This window comes from Grampus griseus (assembly GCF_964374135.1).
Source record: "Grampus griseus genome assembly, chromosome: 20".
Lineage (NCBI taxonomy): Eukaryota > Metazoa > Chordata > Mammalia > Artiodactyla > Delphinidae > Grampus > Grampus griseus.
This window is the reverse complement of record NC_139014.1, coordinates 15355865-15374698: the sequence shown is the minus strand read 5'-3', so window position 1 is coordinate 15374698 and position 18834 is coordinate 15355865.

Sequence of the window (18834 nt, the reverse complement as noted above, 5' to 3'; positions counted from 1 at the left end):
GTTGATGGTTTCCTTTGCTGTGCAGAAGCTTTTTAGTTTGACGTAGTTCTACTTGTTGATTTTTGCTTTTGTTGCCTTTGCTTTTGATGTCACATTTAAAAAATCATTGCCAGGACGAGTATCAAAGAACTTACTACCTATGTGTTCTTCCAGGAGTTTTATGGTTTTATCTCTTATGTTTAAGTCTTTAATCCATTTTGAGTTGATTTTTGTGTACAGTGTAAGATAGGGGTCCAGTTTCATTCTTTTACATGTGGCGGTCCAGTTTTCCCAACACCATTTATTGAAGAGGCTGTCTTTTCCCCATTGTATATTCTTGATTCCTTTGTCATAAATTAATTGACCTTATATGCATAGGTTTATTTCGGATTCTCTATTCTGTTGCAGTCATCTGTGTGTTTTTCTTCCAATATCATACTATTTTGATTACTGTAGGTTTGTAATGTAAGTTTGAAATCAGGAAGCGTGATCTCTCCAGCTTGGTTCTTCTTTCCTACACATACTTTTTAATGACAGCCATGTGAGAGGTGCTGCTCTAGGTTCTGGGGAAACAGCAGGATAAGACAGACAACATCCCTGACCTCAAGTGTCTACATTCTATAGCTTTCTTTCCCTTTTCCGGTTTGTTTTTGTTTTTGTTTTCCGTTTGTGCAGATATCGGCAGAATCAGGTTGCACCTGACTCATGGTGGCCCAATGTCTGGTCTGGTCACTATGAACTCTTAAAAGGTTTATCGTGAGCCCCAAACAATATCATCTAAGAACTTGTTCTGGTCCCTTGGGGAATATTTTCTCTCAATTATAGAAGGTTGGTCTTTGTGAGTCAGAATCTAAAACTACATTCTGATGGGTAGTTCCACAGATGACACACAAAATCTAAATTTTGTCTCTGAGCATTTTAATAGTCATTTATGGAACTCTACTTTAAGAGACCACTTTTAACTTTTCATGTGAATTTGTACCTGCATAGAATAAAGTTATGTTCCCACGCTTTTCAGAAAACGATGGTGTTAAACCCGGCAGAAAGATGGACCCCTGCTGCTACTGTTGGAAAGAAAAACCTGTCTGAATATTAATCAGGGAGAGCACATAAGGATTCATAATGAAAATATGTTAATGGTCACTAAGGGACCACATCCCAGAGTCCACTTGGATGATACATTTTGGTTACAAAAGTAACATAGAAAAGCCAGCTAATCTATCCTGGCTTTAATGTAGTGTAATTTTAAGGAGGCTTCTAAGTCAAGAGGCATGAAATCACTTCGTCTAAATAGGCAGGAAATAACACTATTTGAATTACTCCTTGCTAGGTTACCTCTGACTTCACAATCACCGAACAAATAAAGGACTTTAAAATTGCCTGCAAAGGTCTCTTTGCCCTCCCATAAACTCTCTATTATTGTACTCTACTGTAAAATGAATATTTAGAAGCATCATGGTGCCACATTTAATCTCTTAAGTACGTCAGTGCTCTGTGGGATTAAACAAATACTCCAGGCCCCAAGGAAACAGATTATTAGAGACAGATCAAGGAGATAGTAGGTAGATCACCACAGTTTAGGCAAACATTCTCAAGTGTCACTTGAACTTCATACTATACTTCAGGTTTAAAAACGGACCAGGAGGAACAAGAAACGGAAATAACTCTATGGAAATAAATCCACATGAGATCATGCTTAATTCGTGGATCTCAGCTTTGTGGCCTTCCTCAACCAGATGGCCATTTGAAGCCAAAAAAAAATTTTTTTTCTTAGCAAATACAGACAGGTGGAGGGGAGGAGAGTGGTAATAAAATGTGGGCAGGGCGCATGTTTCTAAAATAGCATTCTGTATTCTCTTCCGTTTCTCACCTTTGAACTGCTTTTCAATTTACTATCCACTCATGGTTATGCACGCTTCTGTTTTAAGTCTCTGGTGATGATGTGCCAATTTTGTCTTTTAGAAATCTACATAAGAAGCCATATTAAATGAGGGAGAGGGAGCAGGAGAGGAGAGGGCAGGAGGAGGCATGTGGGAAAGGAAGTCCTGCTTTGCTGGAAGTGAGAGTGAATGATTCATCTTGGCCTCAAAATTCTAGGGAGGAATATTCTAAGAACTTTGTGACATATGTCTTCCTCTCTAGTGTACACTTCCCATGAATTCAAACTGAATTTCCCTAAGGAGAACAAAATCTGATTGCAGAGTATATTTCTTTCAGTTCTCTAAAAAGCAATCATATGCGCTGTCTTTCTGTTCTATGGCTACGTTTGTCAAACGAATTGATTGGAAGGGAGTTCATTTTGTTAACAATCAAGCGATTTCACTGTTTTCTTACCGTGTTCTCATATTAGAAATGTTCGTTAAAGTGAATATTTTGTTGGTTCAGTTATAAAGAAAAATGTAAATGTAAGCCCCTCTTTCGGCGGAGGGTTCCTTTGAACCAAAATCTAAATGGCTATATTTATACCTGACCATCAGGTTTATAAATTACCCCCCCTTTCCATAACTGGGTGCTGGGAAGAAGCATTGCAGGAGACCTTATTCATCCTTTTACACAATTAATATTAATTAATATGTAATGACAAAGATTACAGAATTTGTTTAGCTTTCAAAAATCTTAGAACTTTGAAAATCTGAACAAAAAATAAAGTCTGAAGAGTTTTTAAATCTTAACTTATAAAAATATTTTGAGTTATAAGCCACAAAGATGAGTGATCTGGGCTCCATCTTCCTAACACCGCACTCCCGAGAGAATACTGTGACCAAAGAAAAAGACGGGGTAGATGGTAGATTGGTTCCATGCAATTTGCTTAGGAAATCAGGGGGCGGGGTGGGAGGTGCTGTGCTATAAAGGGCTTATGAGAAAAGCTCTTTGGCGGTGACTCTTCATTTTATTGTGTAACCGTGAAAGAGCTGGGCGGGCATACGCTGACCATCAAGTCCAGAAGAGAGACTCAACGTGTAATTCGTTAACTTTGGGACTGGGCCGGGATGTCACAGGCTGGACAAGCAATTCGACGCTCTCAACAATATCAATAATTTCGCACTCAGGAGCTGGAAAGGCCGTGATCCGTATACCTCTCCTGGACCTGCAGAAAAGGGTAGTCTGCGGGGAAGTTATGTACGTGAGGGGCCGCTGCCAGGGTGCAAATAAATGATCATAGAGCCCCCCCAAACCTGTCTCTTTGAGGCAGAAAAATACGGAGGCTCTGGTCAGCCGGAAGGAGGGAGCGGCCAGGCTCCCAGGCTTCAGGCCCGATTTCCCTCCAGAATCGTAGAAGTCGCAAGGAGAGGTGGTCCCCCCGCTACTGCCTCGACTTTCTCGGAGGATCAGGCGGGGACAGGGTTGGGGAGGGCCGGGCCGAGCCGGGCCATTACCTTTCGGGTCAGTCTTTTCCCCCTGCGAGGGGCTAAAGGGGCCGAGGGGCGGGGCAGGCGGACTGGTCCAGGGCGGAGGAGCAGCCCATCAATCGTGCGGGGGCCGTCCCTGTGCTCCTTTTCCTTCTCCTCGCTCTTCTCCCTTCCCTCTACCGGCCCCTCTTCCTCCTCCTCCCCGGAGGCAGCTTTTAGCGGCGGCGGCCGGGCTTTCTAGGGGCGGAGGCGGTGGGGGCGGCTGCCTGGCGTCCTCCCGTTTCCTTGGCAACCCGGTCCTCCTCCCTCGCGCGGGAGCTGGGCGGGGCGGCCGTGGGGGCGGGGTTGGGCTGCGGCCAGGCGGTCCCGAAACCGGACGTGGGCGCTGCGCCGGTTGCCTTGGGAACTAGTGGGGATGCGGTCGGGAAGGCAAAGCGGTGATGGCGGCGAGCAGGAGGAGGCGGAATGGTTTTGTCTTGAAGTCCAAAGCCCAGTCGAAAGCCCAGATATCGAGGCCTTCACTCCTGCCTCGACTCAGTGCTGTGCTCTACAAAAAATGAGATTAGAAAACGTGAGGGGAAAGTATTTTTAACTGAATAAAATAATATTAAAGGCAATACACGGATAGAGGAGGGAAAGAGTGCAGCCCTGCAGTTTGAGCTGTGCAGGGGATCTCTGAACTGTCTGATCCAACATTAAAAGGAAGAAATAAATAATTAAGGGAGGCACCCCATCAGTGGCAGAAACGAGACAGGAACCCAGTTATATCTTGGTTATCAGTAATCTTGGCTGCCTTTCCCAAGGTAGGAGGTTCTTAGAGGCTTAGACTAGTGCCCACAGGTTTAGAAAGCAGGCACTGGAACCTGTGCTAGACACACCCTCTGCCAGGTTTATTTCTGTCTGTGGTTTTCACAGGCAAAGATGACTCTCTTTCATTTGTTGTGCACATTTAGGCACTTGATAACTTGCCAACTGGTGTCAAGTTAGGGCATTTTTGACTGGGTACAGAATAGGGGAAAAGGAGAATAGAAATTCTTGGACCTTTCATCAGTGCCCAGAATCCCCAGGTGTCTGTGGTTTGGGTGTCTTCTCAGCAACCCACAAACCCAGTTGACGTCCATGTCTCCTGCAGCATCACACCCTTCTTTCTATTCTTATCACCACCGCTCTAGTTTTGGGCTGCATGACCTTTTAACTGGATTATTAGAAGGGCCTCCTATCCACACCCTGGGCCCCTGTCTTCCACACCCTATCGCCACCATTTTCCCTGTTCCATAATGGGCATAGATCCAATGTCCTTGGCCCCATGTTATGAAGCTCTCAAAATTCCTTGCTCCCTGGGGAGTGAAATCCCTTCCCCAGGGCTCACATTCTTGGTTTTCCTCATTCAGCACTTCTTCAATCGTACTTCAGCCAGATGAGACTCTATTACACACTGAATATTACTCCCTGACTTTATATCAACTTCTAAGGCATATCCTGAGCCAAGCAGAGCCCAGATCAAATGTACTTAGGTGAAGTCTTTGTTTTGGGCACTTTGTCGTCCAAACTTTATTAGTCCTTCCGTAACCCCTAGTACCTTTCCGTCTCCAGTAGCCCAACCCACATTCTGTTCTTGTTCTCAGCTAGCTATCGAGTAATCCTTATTAAAGCATCAACTGATAATTGAAGCATTAACTGGTAAGTACTAACCTAAGACCTCTCCCCATGGTTTGTGCTTTTCAAAAGGAAATGCTTAAAAACGCAAAATCTTTAAGGCACACTGCATTGAAACTATAATAGTGAAATGGTAGGTAGAGAGTTTGTTCTGTTGGAGCTAGGCCCCCCTCAAATAAAAATAATTATAATGATTAATGATTAACAGAGAAGGAAGTTGAAACGCAGGTGAGATAGTCGAAGAGAAGTGACCTGCCCTAGGACACATGGTAAGTGGCAGACCAGGGCTCAAAAGCAGGGCTTCTAGACTTCCCTGGTGGTGCAGTGGTTAAGAATCCACCTGCCGGTGCAGGGGACATGGGTTCGAGCCCTGGTCCGGGAAGATCCCACATGCTACAGAGCAACTAAGACCATGCACCACAACTACTGAGCCTGCGCTCTAGAGCCTGTGAGCCACAACTACTGAGCCCACGTGCCACAACTACTGAAGCCCGTGCGCCTAGAGCCCATGCTCCGCAACAAGAGAAGCCATCGCAATGAGAAGCCCGCGCACCGCAACAAAGAGTAGCCCCTGCTCGCCGCAACTAGAGAATGCCCGCACGCAGCAATGAAGACCCAACACAGCCAAAAATAAATAAATTTATATACATATAAAAAAGCAGGGCTTCCCATTCCCAAATCCCTGATGTTACCTACCTAGTAAGAAAAACATCTTGGTACATATTGGACCCAGATTTTTCTCCTTCTACTTCAACATCTATATAAAATAATAGTTTCTACCTCAAAAGGTTGCCGTGGGGATTCAATGAGACAGGACAAGTGAAGCACTTACCATCATACTTGGTGTACAGGAAGCACTCAGTAATCAGTAGCTCTACTTTCTGAGGCATATTTTAAGATTTTATTTAATGCGCATTGTGTCAATCATACATTTTTTAAGATTTTTAAATAACAAAGTTTGGAGACATCACTTCATGTCTCAGTTTTAAACTCTTCTACATTTCAAGTGTTTCTGAAAATTAAGTTCTATGAAAAGCACCATGGTGCCCTTGAAAGAGGGTGAGAGTGCCAGAGGTCAGCCTGTAAAAAGTTACTGAGCAACTCCTGGTTCAGTGTTTAGTGAGTGAACTTGAGCTTGGCATGTAAATTGCCAATAAGATTCGTTCTAGCTTTAAAGAGCAAAATGCCAAGAAAGTGAAATATTAAAGTGAGGAAGAAACACAAATCCTGGTTGGGGAAAGGATCCTACTCTTCATTGGTCTTTGCACGGTGTCCCTAATAGGTGATAAATAAATTAAGGAAAAAACCCAACTTAAGTAGATAATAGATTCTAATGACTGAGATATTTGGTGTTTGCAAATAAGTGTCAAGAAATTTTTCAGTTTAATCTAAGAGTTCTGCAAAGGGCAACTTCAAGTATATAATTTCAGAAGTAGACTCTGTATTGGGTTTTGGAAATCACGTTTTTTTTAAATTTATATTTTTGGCTGCGTTGGGTCTTCGTTGCTGCACGCACGCTTTCTCTAGTTGCAGTGAGCTGGGGTTACTCTTTGTTGCGGTGCGCGGGCTTCGCTTCTCGTTGCTGTGGCTTCTCTTGTTGCAGAGCATGGGCTCTAGGTTCATGGGCTCAGCAGTTGTAGCTTGCAGGCTCTACGGCGCAGGCTCAGTAGTTGTGGCGCACAGGCTTAGTTGCTCCACAGCATGTGGGATCTTCCTGGACCAGGGCTCGAACCCATGTCCCCTGCATTGGCAGGAGGATTCTTAACCACTGTGCCACCAGGGAAGCCCTGGAAATCACATTTTTGAGGGCAATGTTGAACTCATTGCAAAGAGGAAGCTGTGCAGAGGGGTAGCTATGCTTTCTAAGCCTCCCAAGTGTTAGGCACCTCATGAGACCTGGCCCAGCTACTCACTTGATCTGGAACAACCCATGCTCTCTTTGTCCACTGAGTATTTCCTCTTCCTAAGAGAGAGTCTAACTAGGTCGCTTTGTCATTATCCAGTCAGGAGCTCCCCTGATGGGCATAGAGCTTCAGGCCAAGTGGCCCCAGAAGGAGATGGGCTCCGTCATAAACAACGTGGTGGTTTTTTTACCTGGGCCTCACTGTGACTAACAGGCTTCTGTTCTCATCAGCTGAGGCCAACGAGGTGACGTTGCCTTCATTCAATGCACAAGCTATGTGCCATGGCAGATTGTTTACAGATAGAATCGCTAGGAGTGGCTTTCCTGAGAAGGGGACTGTGGGCATGTCGTTCTTGAAAGCTTCATGGATTCTCCTCCAGAACCCCTCTGGGTAGGGGATTCATCTGATTAATTTAAAAAAATTTTTTTATGAATGTTTAGTAAATTTACAATGTTGTGTTAGTTTCAAGGGTACAACAAAGTGATTCCGTTTTATATATATATATATATATAAATATAAAATATATTCATATATAATATATATATTCTTTTTCAGGTTCTTTTCCTTTATAGGTTCTTACAAGATATTGAGTATAGTTCCCTGTGCTATATAGTAGGTCCTTGTTGTTTACCTATTTTATATTCAGTAGTGTGTATATGTTAACCCCAAACTCCTAATATCTCTCTCCCCCACGGCCCTCCTATCCCCTTTGGTAACCGTAAGTCTGTTTCATCTGATTAATTTTTAAAACTAGCTAACGGCTTATTGAATATGGCATGGGCTGTTGTGACATTCTGCATTCATCCCATAGAGATAATTTGGCCAGACTGTGGGTATGCAATGTGATCATCTCAACGTCACTCATTAAAAGTGCTCCTTTATTGATGTAATTAAGGTGGCTAGAGAGCCTAGTAGGCTGTTTCAAGGTGAACCCTCTAGGCTATGTATACATTTTGATGGAAGTCACTGAAGACCCAGGATTGGGTCCTTGGTCTTTTAAGATCAGAAATGCCATTTTAGTTAATTCAGCGCTGATCTTTATAGGAACTGATTCCCAGTAATTCCACTCAGCAGAGACTAAATGTCCTCCACCTGACTAAGCTGATGCTTTATCCCAGAGACTAAAGCTGGCAGCTGACCAGCCCTGGTCATATGCACAAGGTACTTCCTCCTGGTGGAAAGGCATCCCCGGGAGATCAAATTAAAGATCTGAAGGTTCGGTGAATATTGAATTAAATCAAAGGGGATTGAGTGTTCTTGAGTGATATATCTAGCAGGCCGAGGAGGCTTTAAGGAATAACCTTCCTTCCCTCCAGAGCTGTTTCAGTCCGGATAACTGATTTGGACTATTCACCTCAAAGCTTTAGATTTTTTTTTTTTTTTTTTTTTACCCCATCTTTGTTTCAGTTAACTGCCTTTTTACTCAACTTTACGGGACCATTTCTCTTCCACTTACGCCATTGACGGCATAGTTTGGAGTCGAGAAGCCCTGGGTTTGAATCTCATCGATGGCCCTTGCTGTATGCTAGTGAACAACTTTTATCCCTCTTCACACCTTGAGGTCCTCATTGTTACAATGGGAATAGTCAGAGCCTCCTCACCAGCTTGGTGTGAGGATTAATGAAAGAGCAAGTGCAAAGTTTCTGGCCTTGAACCTGCCACCTGATAGTTTCTTCAGCAAGTGGTAGCTGTCATGGTTATTTGTATTATGTAGACTTAATTCTCCTTGTTGAAGTCTGAGGATACATCAAGGTACATCACCCCATGAATTTATAAAACATCTCCAAAAGCTTGTTATTTTTTTAAAAATGTTAATCTTATGTTGCTAATATCATGGTGGTTAATTTTAGATTGATATTTTTTTTATCCTGAATTTCAGAGAGTGACATTTTGTGACCTCATACCTAATCGTGAGGGTGTGTCCAATTTGGGGCTTGCAGCCATCCGTGAACTATTTGAAATTTAGTAATGCCTGCTGGGCTTTCATAGGTCAAATATTTGAGATATGATTTTCTTGTAGAATAAAGTAGACTCTACTAGAGATTGGCAAACTCTCTACAATTAAGTTTAAAACAGCATGTCCTTTGGGGGATCCCTTAGAATTTTCCTCATTTGGAATTGTAGCCAGTCTGTTGTGCTGTTTTACAAAGAGAGAGCAAACTCATTAAAGTTTGCTTGGATATTTCTCAAGAGTTCAAACAGGCTGTGATTTCTTTATCCATTTTGGAAGCTTCAGACTTTTTGAAACCCTTCATTATGGCAACTGATGCAGCTGATACAGGATTGGATGTGATTATAAGAACTTTGAGAACATAAAACATACTGCTTTTCTGAATTTCTGAGAAATTATTACCAAAGGAAAGAACTTGACTTTTGTCCAGAAGGGGTATCTGATTTGTTTGGACTTTGGATAAACTCAAGCCATATATGTTTGGCCAAGAGTTTAATCTGTGGACCGATCACCAAGCTCTGAACAAGACTCGGGCTTCAGAAAAGCTACATCAGGGATCTCATGTGATTATTAAACATGCTTCTGGACAGATGAATATTCAGGCCAAATACAACAACAACAAAAATCCTTCTCATCAACAGGGCGCTGAGCAACTTGTGGACCTTCATGAAATGGATGTTACTTGGTGATGTTTTGTTTGGATAAAAATGCCGAGCAAGTGAGAGAGAGCGCAGAGCAACGACCCGAAGGCAGCTTGCTGGAGGAGCAGGGGCAGCGAGGGGCGGGGGGAGCTCCTTTCTAATCATCTGTTTCCTGATCCTGGCAGCCATGGAGGTTTTTCTCTGTGAAGTGTCCTCTGTAATCACAGGGATGGAGGAGTGATCCATCAGATGACCATGCCACACAGAGGAGCATTCATCCCTGACACAGAATATTTCTTTTTTTTTTTTTAATATTTATTTATTTATTTATTTTGGCTGTGCCGGGTCTTAGTTGTGGCAGGCGGCATGCAGGCTCTTTAGTTGCGGCATTTGGGCTCTTAGTTGTGTCATGCGGGATCTAGTTCCCTGACCAGCGATCGAACCCGGGCCCCCTGCATTGGGAGCGCGGAGTCTTAATTTACTGGACCACCAGGGAAGTCCCTGACATAGAATATTTCTAATGCCTGCACACTCTTCTCTTCAGGACTACTTTTTAAAAATTTATTTATTTATTTATTTATGGCCATGCTGCGGGGCTTGCAGGATCTTAGCTCCCCAACCAGGGATTTGAACCTGGGGCCACAGCAATGAAAGCGCCGAGTCCTAACAACTGGACCAGCAGGGAGTCCCAGGACTCTTTCTTTTATGATTCACTTTCTGTTTTTCTAATTATATGGAAGTAGCATCAGATTAGTGGCTAACTAATTTATTTCTTTAACGCTTTGTGGCCTCTCATTGCCTCTCCCACCAAGGACAGATGCTTCCCTTCCCTCTAGCGAGGGCTGGGTGGGGGGAAGCCCTCTCAGAGTTTCCGCAGGCGGTGGGAATGGCTTCAAGACTTAGGTGGGTACTAGGTGAGGCGCAGCGGGGAGGAGGAGGGGACACTGAAGGTGGATTACTTGGGACTGCTGCCAGTGTTCCAAGCTGTGCACCCCAAACAAATAAATCTAGAACATTCTGTCTGTTCACTTAACAAATCTTTGAGTGGTAGGTGTCAAGCACAATTTACATGTAGACAAATCAGTAAATACATGCTGACAATGGTAATTAGCACCAGGACACGAATAGGGTGCAGTGAGAGAGAATATTGGGGGTGGCAAAGGGGAGGGTGGGAACCTATTTAGAGAAAGTGGTCAAAGATGGCCTCTCTGGTGAGACCCAAAGGATGGAGAGGAGCCAGCTCTCGGAGGGTGGAGAAGGGGCACAGGTGGGGCAAACAACGTTGGGAAAGTCTTGAGGTGAGAGAGAGCTCAGGGGATTCGAGGAGCTGAAAAGAAGCCAGTATGGCTGGAAAACTGTTGAGAGGGAAGGCTGGTGAGGTTGCAAGATCTAGGGTTGGATTTTATTCTAAGTACAGTGGAAAGCCATGGGGTGGTTTTTAAAGCACGTGTGCCTGTGTACACGTGTGTGTGCAAGTGTGTGCATGTGCGTGTGTGTGTGCATGTGCGTGTCTGCCATATCATGTGGACACCTGTGAGGAGGTTCCCTCGCCAGAACTGGTAGATGTGACCACTTGATGCCTATTCCAGCCGTTGAGGAAACTTCAAAATGTCATTCAAGCATGTGCTTGGCCAGTGGCACAAGATGATTAAAGATGAATTATTAGAGCTATTTCTCCTACTTCCAGGACACTGACAAGACCAGAGTTCCCATATTGGGTAGTATATCCTGATTTTCAACTTCCAGTCTCATTTCGGTGCATTTCTTCACGATGTCCCTTAGAGATGCATTTCTGTCCCACACTGAGTCATGCTCCTTTTCCTCCCGCCTCTTTCTTCCTGTCTTGCTTTCCTCCTCCTCTCCTTCCTCATCTTCCCCCTGCCCACCTCATCCCATTTTCCCTCTCTTCTCCCTCTGCCTTTCTCATTAAGAGTCAGAGTACCTTGCCAAACTGCAGCTCTTAGATTTCTATTTTCCCAAACAAATTTCTTGGCTGGTCATTTTGGTCCCTGGTTCTCTCCTCTCCTTCCAGGCTAGAGACTTCTCTGGTTCCCCTCACCTCTCCCCTCCCTCAGCCAGCCCAACCCGAGGTCACTCAGTTTTAGACACGCCAACAGGAAAAAGCTCTCTTGCTCGAGCCCTGTGAAAAGAACATGTGAAGGAATGAACCTCGGTGACATCAGTCCATGGGCATCAGGACCACGGAAGGCAGTTCTTGAAAACCAGATGGAACAGAAGGTATCACTGGGCGGCCTCCCTTCTTGGCTCGCTGCACCCTCTGAGTCAGGATAATGAGAGAACATTCTTAAAACATGACTAAACCACGCTCAGTCCTCAAACAAATTCCTGGATGTGTGTGGAATATGCTCCACCAGCAAGCCCGAGCACAAACGTGCAGGGCGGGCTTGTCAGCACTCTTCTCAAAGTTGCTACCTTTACAAAACCACCTTCCGAGCCAGTTAGTGTGTGTTTGGTTTTTAAAACGTGAAAAAAAAAAAAAAAGCCAGAGACACAGTGGGGTCTCTTACGGCTGCATTTTCATAGTTTTGTATTATGGTGACTGGGTCTCTATCTTGGGGGATTGGGGGCCCTTGACGTCACACATTAGCAGGAAGAAGTTATGGAAAATTCTTTCAGATAGAGAAAAAAGGAACAGGATATTGTCCATTACCAAAATCAAGCAGAGGGAGAGAGTCACAACTAGGGTGCGGTTTGTCCTTTATTTCACCTACACCTGGAGGGGTGTGTGTGTGTGTGTGTTTAACACAGGCAGCTTCTCTGAGTGGATTTTAAGAAATTAATTTAACTGAAAATGATTAAATTACAAAGAGAGGAAAAAGCGTCTGGTTGGCCTCATATGGGGTCAGAGGCTGCTGCTAATGCAGTATTTCATCAATTGGCTCATTGCTATTCTTGAATTGATGCGATTTAGCTTCTCAAATAGCTCTTATCGTGGCAGGCTTGCATTTTGGATACACTGTACAGATGCCTTATAATCATTTCAGTGTGTTTACTTTAAAACTTTGAAAGCAATTAAGCAATTTTAAATATATTCGTGTGTGTGTGTGTGTGTACACATCCACAGAGAGATTTTATACATGTTCGGACAAGGGTTCTAAGGACACTATAGGGCAAGTGTTATATTTATACACTGTAGGGCCCTTCATGCATTTCAAAGAGCTTCGTGCAGACAAATGTTAAGCTTTTTTCATACCCATTGAATATACCATTATCTCCTTTAATACACTGAAGAAACCAGAGGACAAAGAGTCTCCCTGTGTCCCTTATCCAAGGCCACACAACTGTTACTGGAACCGTGGGCTTTCTGAGTGCCAGGCGCTCACATGCTGCACATCACAAGTGCTGGAAAACGGTGATGAGTCAGCTTGTTAAAACGTAGAATAATCTACTATGGGGGGGTAGGGTTCTGAGATACTCTGCTTTTTATTTACTTTGATACAGGATAGAGCAAAACAAGTCATAATAATGCTTTTTTCTCATTAAAAAAACCTACTGAGGTCAGGGATAAAACAGTAACACAAGAGTCCACGAGAAAAGGCCAAGCAACGTTCTGGCAGCATCTCAATAGGTATGTGAGCACATAGTCGGCGGTATCTTCATGCCCCGACCTGTCTCAGGCCTCTTCCCCTTTGTCTTTGTTTCACAATGTTGTGTCCAGAGTTGAGAAACACAGGCAGAGTTTGATGCAGGGGTTTGGAACCGAGTGCCACCAGCAGGATGATAGATTCTCCTGGTGCCCCGGCCCCCGCCCCTCCCCCCACCATGAGGCAGGGCGGTGCCGTTACGGATTCATTCATCAAACATTTATTAAGCACTTAAGTGCCAAGTGCCGTGCTAGGTTCCACGGACTTAGAGGAATAAGACGCAGGCTTTGTGCTTGCGCGGGAGGAAGGGAAGTAAGACGATGGAGCAAGCCCCACAGCAGAGGAGTGTGTGGGCCTGGGAGACTGGGAAGGGGAGATGGAAAGACGGAAGGCTCTCACGGCGAGGAACGAAGTACCTCCAAGTGTTGCTAGAGGTCCCGCTCAGTGCTGCCTGCCGGTGCGCCACTCCTTTCTGGCGGAAGCATTTCTCACAGCGCCGGCAGAGCTAGAGGACGTCCGTCAGCTCTCCCCGCCTCCGTCTCTGCCCTTCTCCTCCCTCCCCCACGTTCCTTTCCCTCCCTGTCTTACCAAATTCTGCTTAGGGCAGCTGCACGTGGTGGTCCATCAATATTTATCAAATCGAGCTCACCTGAAAGGTACTCACGTTAAGGTAGGAATGAATAATATGGGGGACACCTGGGAGCACGTGCACTTACCAGGCTTCAAAGCCTTAAGGGTAAAGAGCTTCGGCCAGCTACGGAACAGAATTTTCCTGAGTGTGCTGGAGCGCTCCTGGCACCTCTGAATTCCCAGATTCTGGATAGTTGCCTGCTCTTTCTGCACTTAAAGCTGGCCTTGTTTTTCCATTCAGTCTTACGTGTTTTTCCCTCCCTGCCCTCTATTGTGGCTGCATGATAAGGCAAGGGTGGGAGCCAGATTACTGCTAATCTGAGACCTTTTGGCTGGAAATCCCACAAGGCTGCAGAAACAACTGCTTTGAAGCGTTTGAGACACCAGTGATGAAAAACAAAGTTGCTGTGAGTGGGACCTACAGATGCTGTCCCCTCCAAATGCACTCACTCGTTTAATTCATTCTTTATGGTTTGCATTTTTCCGGCTTCAGGACAGAACTCACGTGAGTGCATGAACGGGGAAAGCATCGTGGACCGGTACATATAGTGAAATTATATTCCTAATGTTGGGTGGAAGGAAGGAGGAAGTGACCACTAACCTCCACATCATTCTCCCTTGAAGTTTTCCACTAGGATTCTCCCAAGGGCCCTGTTTGTACAAGAGTGTCCTGTTGCCAGAGCACTGCTTTTGAGTTTATTTGTGTATCCCCATCCAGATGAAGTTGTGTAGGTTCTATTAAGAATCGTCCCCTTGTAGGAGCCTGGGCAGTAAAGACTGGAAATAAAATGTTTTTCAGACCCCAACTTAGTTCATTCTGAGGAGTTCATTCTTCTTTTAAACACTATAAGCTTCAATGGAAGTTTCAGAAAGTGGACACCTCTTAATCGGCACTGTCCAGTAGAAATATAATGGGAGCAGCCTAAGTAATTTAAAATCTTCTAGTAATCATATTTAGAAAGGTAAAAGCAAACAGGGGAATTTAATTTTAATAATATATTTTTATTAAACTCACTATATTAAAACATTGTCATTTCAACATGTGATGGACATAAAAATTATTAATGAGATATTTTACTTTTTTGGTACTAAATACACAAAGTTCAGTGTATATTTTTCAATTCCAGTGCATCTCAATCGGGACTCGTCACATTCCAGGTGTTCATGCAGAGGGTGTGGCTGGCAGTTACCTTATTATACTGTGAAGCTCTTGGTATCTTTTTTTTAATTGAAGTATAGTTTTACAATGTTGTGTTAGTTTCAGGTGTACAGAAAAGTGATTCATATATAAATACAGATTCTCTTCCATTATAGATATTACAAGGTATTGAATAAAGTTCCCTGTTCTATACAGTAGGTCCTTGTTGGTTATCTATTTTATATATAGTAGTGTGTATCTGTTAATCCCAAACTCCTAATTTATCCCCCCCGCTTTCCCCTTTGGTAACCATAAATTTGTTCTCTATGTCTGTGAGTCTGTTTCTGTTTTGGAAATAAGTTCATTTGTATCATTTTTTTAGATTGCACATATAAGTGACATCATATATTTGTCTTTCTCTGGCTTACTTAGTATGAGAATCTCTAGGTCCATCCATGTTGCTGCAAATGGCATTATTGCATTCTTTTTTATGGCTGAGTAATATTTCACTGTATATATGTACCACATCTTCTTTATCCATTCATCTGTCGATGGACATTTAGGTTGCTTCCGTGTCTTGGCTATTGTCAGTAGTACTGTTATGAACATTGGGGCACATGTGTCTTTTTGAATTAGAGTTTTCATCTTTTCTGGATATATGCCCAGGAGGGGGACTGCTGGATCATATAGTAGTTCTATTTTTAGTTTTTTAAGGAACCTCCATACTGTTCTCCATAGTGGCTGCATCTTGGTATCTTTAAATGGCAACAATTTCAATACCTTCTCCAGGATAAAAATATTTACAATATAAGAATCAGTGCACCTTGAACAAGTGATCCCTGAATAGGTTGTGGAGAGTGAATTTAAGGGAGTGGGTGTTAGAATTGGGGCTTCTAGTCCAGGCTTCTTTTAGTGATTTAATGAAAAAAAAAATTTTTTTTAAGGGTGAAATGGATAGCCTTTGCCAGCAATCCGACATAAAGGAGAAATTAACAGAACAAATGGCTATTCTCCTAGCACCCACACCCAATGCCTGAGACCACAAAATTGGAGAATGGGAAGGAAAATTGGAGATCCGGTGGAATCATGTCTCTCCTTGGAGAAAATGTTGCACCGTTTCCCTATCTGTACCTCAGAATCACAGAGGGGAGTGTCAGGAAAATACTGATTCCTGGACCCCCATCTCAGAGAATCAGACTCAGGTGATCTGGACCATCAGTATTTAAAAAAAAAATCCTCCAGGTGATTCTAATGTATGGCCTGGGCTCTGAACCGCAGAAACATCCCCTTCATTTTTTAGGTGAAGAAACAGAGGCTAAGGATGAAGTGACTCACCTCAGGTCACACAGGTTGTTAGAGGCAGCGTGGGGTCCAGAATCCAGGAATTCTTCTCTTCCCCACCTCGTACACAGAGAGACATTTCAATGATACCTCCATCACCAGTCTTTTTCCTGTTTGGTCCCAGAATTACTCTTGCTCTGAATCGAGATGCATTACCCAGCTCAACCTAGATTAGACAAACACTTCTAGTCAAGGCTCTGAGTCCTTATTTCCCAGAAAATCTCCAGATCAGTGATAACTTGGAAGTGATTCTGATCTGGAGCAACGGCCCTAAACGCCTCTCCTTTTAGATTCAATCAGGATCTGAAACTCTACAGTGAATACTGGATTTTATTGGAAAGGATAGGGAGGAACCCAGAAGAAGCTAACACCGGAGTCTGATCAGGCATCTTCACTGACTCACAGGTGGAGCAAGTTTCATCCAAAGGGGCCTCACATGCAAATATAGCCAAACGCCAAGCAGGAAGTGCACGTGCACATGCGCAAAGTGGGCTGGGGGAACTCTTGAGCCCCTGGGAGGAGAACCGCCAAGGCCCAGCTCCTGTCCCTCTGCCAGGGTGCAGCAACGTTGGTGCTGTGTTGCCAGAACTGCTGATTGCTCACTTGCTCCGGAAGACAGAAATGTAGGTCTTTGTTTATTTCTGTTTTTGTGAAATATCCTGATTTGTGAATGTCGGCAACCAATTCAATTTTTGGAAAAACACTGTAAAGGTCAGATAAAGTCCATTCATGAGGTCTCTTCTACCTGTAAGCGTTCCGAGTGCAAACTTGTAGTTAAATCTAGGACTTCTTAATACTCAATATTGAGTCTTATTGGTTTACAAAGTGTTGGTCTCATGCCATCATGCTTACTTTTGCCCTGACCCTGTGAAGCTGTTGAAAGCAAGCATCAGTACCGGAACGAAAACTAGTAGAAAAGTAGTACCGTTACCAAAAGTGGGGTCCGGCTGCTCACAGCTCTGAAGACCGTAAAGAGTCAAGCTTGGTGGAAACGAAAGTTTGCTTTATTTCAGAGGCCGGCAAGGGGCTGGGGTGCTCGGACTCCTGTCCAAAGGCCGACTCCCCGCGCCCTCTTCCCCCCAACCCCCGACAACCAGTGGGCAAGAGCCTTTGGAGGAGGGAGGGGGCTACATGCAGAGACAGCACAGCCAGCTCTGACAGTCATTTTGAAATTGGTCACGTGTTGGTCTGATCAACATCACCTTGATTGTTTTAAGAACAGTTCGTCTTCAGTTCCATAGTCGGTTTGTTCCCGTTTCCTTGAGGCCAGTTTTCGGAATGGTGGCAGCTCCTGTCATGGCTGCAGTCTGGTCATCATGTAGTTAACTTCTTCCACCTGGTGGGAGTTTCAGCCTCTACAAAACAGCTCAAAGGGTATGGCTCCGAATATTATCTATAGCCCTTGAGGAGGAACTAAAGGTCCTTGACTTTGCTTAATGACTAAACTATTATTCTGTCCAGTTTGCTTTCCTTTGCTTCTGTATTTTCTCATTTCTCACCGTCCACATTACTTCTTTTGGGTTTGGCACCTGTGACATGTCATGCATTTTCATAAGAAACTGAAAGTAGAGATCATTACGGTTCCTAAGATCTAGCATTATTTATTTTTAAATTCTTTTTGAACATATAACAAGTCAGGCTATTATTAGCATTGCCATGGGATAAGCTAGTTCTGCTATGCAGGGCTGTGTAAGGAAAAATGTTTTCATTCACTGTGAAATGAAATGGAAGTTTCCACTGAAGTCCTGGGGCAACCTCTTAGCCAATGAAATGATAATCCAAATAAAAATTAGAATGACTCTTACCCTTATTCTTTATTTCAAGAAGAAAACATCCCGGCTAAAAACACAGTGTGACTTCAAGAGCTCTTGATTTCAAATAATCGAAGATATTAATAACACCTGAAGGCTTTCTCGTTAACAACTTAAGAATTGATGCTAAATTACCCTTTAATCCAAAGTATACAGCAAAGATAAATGTAAGTTATTTGTGAAGCATATTGGAGATTAACGTGGAATATGCGTGGCATTTGTATCTTGGCTGTCCTCCTTACACATAACCTTGAATTTTGCCATGGTTCTTTTTTTAAATGTAAAAGGCTTAAAATTAGAATTTCTACTTGTGAGACTCTGTTTCAGGTATATTTCTGTGAACAGTTCCCCTGTCCTCAAATAACCAGAGGTGGGTGAGAGTTTCTGACAAAATCTGAAGGCAACAAGATTAAACAAGAATTAGAGCGATTGTATTTTCTTTATCTAAAACCTTCGAGTCTTTGGAAAGCTGCTTCGTTTCTATTTTGAGCCAGGCTGCCCACAAATCTTAACGACAGAATTTTCGCATAATTTTGCTCTTCCTCTTTTTATCTCTGTTTGGGTGTATTTATTATTTCATATGTGATGATGCAAAGCTCGTTAAAAGGTCCATTTATATTCTTGTTATCTGTACGGGGATCTAGCTGTTTTTCTCTTACTGTTTATAGAACCGTCACTGTAATATTCAGGTTTGCTGGTAACAAGCCCTTCCTAACACCATATACATTGCATTCCCCTCTGGGACTCTATTTATGGGAGCCTCTGTGATTTACTCAAGACTAATAGAGACAGTGCAAAAGGATGGGCCATGGATTTATCCATCCGTGG